The following is a 6,289-nucleotide window of genomic DNA, read 5'->3' on the forward strand; positions in this document are numbered from 1 at the left end:
ATAATTACTAAACGTTAATTTTTTTCATAACCTGAAATAAGTCGTCAAGACAGTGCAAGCATATAGAGAAATAAAGAGAAAGAATATACAGTGAAGGCATAAAAGTCCAGTTAATGAGCCTTAAAAGCACTCGCAGGAACTAAAGAAACTGTCGCGCCAAACTAAGCTCTACATTTAAAGCAGAGCAACGTTTCAAATTTTAAAAAATCAACAAAGGGTCACCTGTATGAGCTACCTCAAAGAAAATATCCAATAAAGACAAAGTTGCTCATGCTCGAGTACGACCTACAAAAAGACCGAAGCACGAGCAGGTGTACTGTTCATACCATGTCCCAAGCTATTACCTGGACCCAATATGGCGAAAGGGCCGACCTCCAGAGAAGGCTCTCCAAACCTCTAGCCGACCTCTTTTAAGAGGTCGGACACTATCCAGAAGAGATCTAGTCAAGGCTACCGCTTTTAGAAAGGCGGTGTCCAAGAAGATAAGATCTCAACAAGACTCCCAAAAGATATAAGATAAGATAAGATTATCACACTCAGGGAAACCACCGTTCTCTATTATAAATACATTGGAGCCCCCGGGTATAACTCGCGTTCTATTCTACTAAAAGGTCTGCCTAAAACCCTTGCTAACTTAAACATCGGAGTCTCTTGCAGGTACCAACCCCCAACCTCCTCACGAACTCAGAAGCGGCACCTCAACGCCAACAAGTCTGACACTGCCACTTGAAGGAATCCATACTCCACGATTCAGACCCGACTCAACGTTTCAAGTAATCCTCGGAACAGTTACCATCATCCTTTACACCATTCAAGTGGGTAAAATTCATATCTCTTAACTTTTTTATTCCACTTGAATATGGCTTGTTAGAAACGGATGGTCAACTTAGGATGCTTTGTGAGTTTAAGAGCAAAAAGGAGATGGTTAGTAGTTAGAAACACGATTCTCAGTGCATTATGGTTGAGAGATCAAGGTTGAAATGCAAATGTTGTTGTAAAGCTCAATTGCTTGGGTCCAGGAGGATGTCTGTGTGCTTAAGTGAGAATTCTAAGAGCTTGTCACCCAATGGAAATTGTAATGATCAACTTGAAGATGGGTGTAAGAACAAAGTTTGGGATCCCAGCATATGTGATGAGGATCAATTTTGGGAGCTCCGAGCTTGTGGAAAACTTCATCAAAACTTGGTGAAATTGGTTGGAAATTCTAACAATCACTTGAAGACCAAGCATTGGTGGAAGTTCAAGGATGAATTCAAGAACAAGCCACCTTGATGAGAGCTCATCAAAATGTCCAACTTAAGGATAATAAATAAAAGTGTTAGGTGGGAGATACCCCACCATGGTAAACTCTTTTCATTTTTTCTCTTTTGTATATATTGGTAAATAAGTTTAATTTCATGTTTGGTTTGGTTGGTTGAGTTTATTTGGTAGTCTAGTATCTTGAATAAGGTTTGGTAGTGTTTACGTGACTGTTTGGATGTTTGGAATGCTTGGTTTGGTGCAAGAAGTTGAAAAATTTTGAAAAACAGAGCACTTTATCATGCATACGCGTGACCCCACAATTCCAAACAATCCCGCGTACGCAGCCATATCACGTGTGCGCATCATGCGTTTTTTGGCCCAAGATGCATGCACGGTCACTTCTCGCGTACGCATCGCACCCAGGCAGAGAGCACCCTTTGCCACCCAGCTTCTCGCGTACGCACGTCACATCCCGTTTCCTTAAGTCACCCGTACGCGTGACCCCCTGTCCTGTTTCACACACTTCTTTTCTTCTCTTCTCTTCATTTCTTTTCTCTTCTTTTCTCTTCTTTCTTTCCTTCAACCATCATCCACCATCATCTCGTTTAGTTAGTTAGTTAGTTAGTTGGTTGGTTAGTTTAGTTTTCTGTTTAATTTTCTGTTTTGGTGCTAAGTGTTGGACGGTTATTCACTACAAGAAAGTATTAGAATAGCGACCGAAAAAATTGGTTGCTAATAGCGACCGATTTAGCGACCGATATAGAATTTCTAGGACCAAAAAAATATTGGTCGCTAAATCGGTCACTAATAGCAAACGAATTAGCGACTGATAAAGTTATAATACAACCAGAATAAAGCTGGTCACTAAAATCGGTCGCTGTTTTTTAATTTAGTGCCAAATTAGCAACCAAAACAGAAAGTAACGTCTTTGGAACTGTTAGTCACAAAATCGGTTGCTATTTTTATTTTAGCGACCGATTTTGCAACTGATAGTGAAATAGGGTGAATAACTGTTTGGTCGCTAATTCGGTCGCTAAATAACTGGTCACTAAATCGGTTGCTAATTGTTAAGTTAGCAACTAATTTTAGTGACTCACAAAAGCAGTCACTTAGCCACCGAATTAGCGACCAATTAGTCTTATACGACCAAAATAAAATTAGTCGCTAAATCGGTTGCTATTTTTTAATTTAGCGACTGAATTAGCAACCAAAACAAAGGAAAGAATGTCTTTAGGACTCTTGGTCACATAATCAGTCGCTATTTTCAAATGTAGCGACCGATTTTGCAACCAATCAATAAGTAAATAAATAAAAATTGGTTGGTTACTAATTTCCGGTCATAAAATGGTCGCTAATTTAAAAAAAAAATATTATATGAAATACCTTAGTTAGTACCCCTCCCTGGTTTCATCCCAATTCACCTATTACATTTTATCTCATAAATTAAACCCTAATTCGTGTCTTCTCCATTTCTCCTCAGTTCACTCCACTGCCGTCGCGCTGTCTTCGCTCTACTGCCGCTATGCCGTCTTCGCTCTACTGCCGCTATGTCCATCGTCTCTCCGTCACACTCGCGTCGCCGTCACACTCGTGTCACCGTTGCTCTGTCCTTCAGTTACTCTCTCTCTTTCTCTTTGCTCAGTTTCATTCTTCAACTCTAAAACCTCCATTGATGATTGACCTAAAACTCATCAATTTGAGAATTCAGTGCCGTCTTTCAACCTTCACGGATGAACTACAACTGAGTTCAACTTCTCATTGTTGCATTATGAAGAGGCTCTTCTGCTGATTTGAAATGTGAATTTTTTCATCGAAGCTCTTTTTATTGCAAATTGTTCTTTATTTTATGGTTACTGAAATATATAATGCAACAATTTAGAAGGTCTGTGACTACTATGAACTTTGTTATTTTGTGCAGGCAAACCAGGAGACAAGGAGACAGTTCAGAAGGTCTGTGACATAGTCAAGAAGCAATTGGCACTGCCAGAGGGTTCAAGTGTCACTGGAGAGTCCAAGTTTGCTGCCTTTGGAGCTGATTCTCTTTACACAGTATTTTCACATTTTCTTAAACTTCATCTCTGAATTTATAATAATCGCCATTCTTGATTGTATCTTTCATCTATGCATGTCTTTGTTGAAAATTTTATATGTTATCAGTCCTTTTCATGGTACTCTCTCTCATTATGGAGGGATGAAAGGTTCTTTATACATTAAAATTAATATAATGTATAAAAAGTATTAAATCAGTTATTCAATTGCTGCTAGTTATGGTGTTAGAAGATCAAGATATGTTATGTAGATCCTTATCCAGATATGTTTATGTAAAAGGAGTCATTTTTTGTTTTTTCATGATTGAAGTTTTGCAATTGAATATGGCCAATGTGCTTTTGGAGAAAGGGAGGATCAACGCAGTGCATGTGCTTTTGGAGAAAGGGATTGATTTATGTGCAGATACTATTAATGCAATGTATTAGGAGAATAAATTATTTTTTAAGCTGTGTGATGTGTTTTTCGATAATTATGATTTCAGTGTGATTTTCAACACATTGTTTGGTCTTAGCACAAGCTTTTGGATGGCAATTCTCATGAGATTTCTTCTTGGAAGTCTAAATGGTTTGCTACTTTGCTTGGACCTGTCATGGTATCTTTCTTTACAATAATTTCTACTTTGATAATTTGACATGTTGAAAAATTAATCTACAATGAGGTAGGAAATAATTAAAACTTTTATCATTTAAACTTCCACTGACATGCTCTCTTTCTAACAGGCCTATGTTACTGAAAATTTCCGAGAAGAACACCAATCTCTTGGACTTTCAACTGTAAGATCCTCACAATTCTTTCGTCTATGAATAACTTTCTTTTCAGATTAAAATTTGTGTCCAATAATATTTCTCATTTTAAAGTTTTAATGTAGTATTAGTTAATTGCTTCTAATGTTGTCCTTACTGTGTTGATCTCCATCAACTTGTAATAATAATTTAACAATTTACTAAGCATTACATGTGTTACAACAACCCTTAATTCCCTTACATTTTGAAGTTTCGGTATTTTTAGAATACATACGAAAATTTAGGTTTAAATTTATGTAGTTTTGAATCTACCAAAATTTAAAACGTAAACTATTAGAGTTGCTTTTATTGTACGGAGGAAGTATCAATTTTGAGTTTTGAGATTTTTCAACAATGTACCTTGATCATGCATGTGCTTCAAATTTATGTGTAGTTCATTGTGTAACACCCTAATATTCAACTCCTTATACTCGAGTCATAAGTCAATGATATTACGGTAGTTGGTGCACGAAATTGTGATGTCCAGGCTCAAGCAATCCCTGGCAACGTGAGCAACTTGGTACGCGTAATCGTGATTATGCTTTAATTATGTAAAATTCATGGCTCTTTCTTTCCCTGGTAATGGCGCCAAGAACATAGTGCCAATACCATAGTTCACAACTTCGATACAACTAACCAGCAAGTGCACTGGGTCGTCCAAGTAATACCTTACGTGAGTAAGGGTCGAATCCCACGGAGATTGTTGGTATGAAGCAAGCTATGGTCACCTTGCAAATCTCAGTTAGGCAGATATAAATTGATAATGATGTTTTCGAATAATATATAATAAAATAGGGATAGAGGTACTTATGTAAATCATTGGTAGGAATTTCAGATAAGCGAATGGAGATGCTTTTCGTTCCTCTGAACCTCTGCTTTCCTGCTATCTTCATCCAATCAGTCTTACTCCTTTCCATGGCTGGCTTTATGTGATACATCACCACTGTCAATGGCTACTTTTAAAGTATGGACTATTATATATTGCTGGAAAGCTCTGGATGTCTAATTTCCAACGCAATTGAAAGCGCGCCATTTCGAGTTCTGTAGCTCCAGAAAATCCACTTTGAGTGCAGGGAGGTCAGAATCCAACAGCATCAGCAGTCCTTCTTCAACCTCTGAATCAGATTTTTGCTCAAGTCCCTCAATTTCAGCCAGAAAATACCTGAAATCACAGAAAAACACACAAACTCATAGTAAAGTCCAGAAATGTGAATTTAACATAAAAACTAATGAAAACATCCCTAAAAGTAACTAGATCCTACTAAAAACATACTAAAAACAATGCCAAAAAGCGTATAAATTATCCGCTCATCAGTAGTACGACTCTCAGGTAGATTTTTAATATATAATTATAAGTAAAATTGAAGGGAGTATTAATCGAGAAGCCTGAAATTGAGTAAAATAAAATCGCAAAGTCGTATCGCTCACGTATCGATAACTTAAAGATAAAGCGTGAAGTCGAAGGCGATACACAAATAAAGGCATCAAGGAGAGTAAGAGAAGGACAGTATATAGATATATAACATAAGTAAATAGCCACTAGTTGCGACCCGCAAAGTTTAGGCTGGCTAGGATACAGTATGAAAGTAGTTGACAACAGTATTTCCTAATCTCTCCCAAACGAAACATATAAGAGCCTCTATAGGTAAGTTCAAAAGAGTTCAATACATAATATAAGCGTTTCAAAACAAAGGTGGAGAGATTCTAAGCAAAATATAAAGTAGAGAATATAAAGATCTTCACAGTCTCTCAGATGAACCATAGCTCACTTCTAAACACCTGGACCTGTATCTGAAAAACAAGAGATATATACGGAATGAGAACTCCCGACCTATGGGCTCCCAATATGGTAAAAGTGCCAAATAAATACAATGCATTGTAATAAAAACTCACTAAGCATCCTAAACTTCATTTCACCCAATATTCATCCTATGTTCTCGTTAATCCATGAATAGGCAACTGTCATAAGCCAAACCATCACCAGTTATTTTGTCTCAGCAATTCTATATCAATACTTCATATCCTCACCTGGAGCAAGTGAAATCACTTCAATACGTCTATCCAGGGAGCTCATATGATCTCATTATCAACCTGGAGCAAGTGAAATCACTTCACTGCGTCTATCCAGGGAACTCAAATTATCTCATTCAATAATCATCATTTTAAATTAATCATATCATTATTTCATTTCAACAAGAACAGCCCTCAGCGTCAAC

General features: G+C 37.2%; 1 long non-coding RNA gene across 1 annotated transcript; it reads left to right on the plus strand.

Annotated features, from left to right (window-relative positions):
* LOC110266033 lies at positions 2,650–3,448 on the plus strand. Its single transcript, XR_002352900.1, has 2 exons — positions 2,650–3,039; positions 3,161–3,448. It is a non-coding gene; the product is annotated as an uncharacterized LOC110266033 (long non-coding RNA).

The sequence above is a fragment of the Arachis ipaensis genome, chromosome B08 (assembly GCF_000816755.2).
Source record: "Arachis ipaensis cultivar K30076 chromosome B08, Araip1.1, whole genome shotgun sequence".
Classification (NCBI taxonomy): Eukaryota; Viridiplantae; Streptophyta; class Magnoliopsida; order Fabales; family Fabaceae; genus Arachis; species Arachis ipaensis.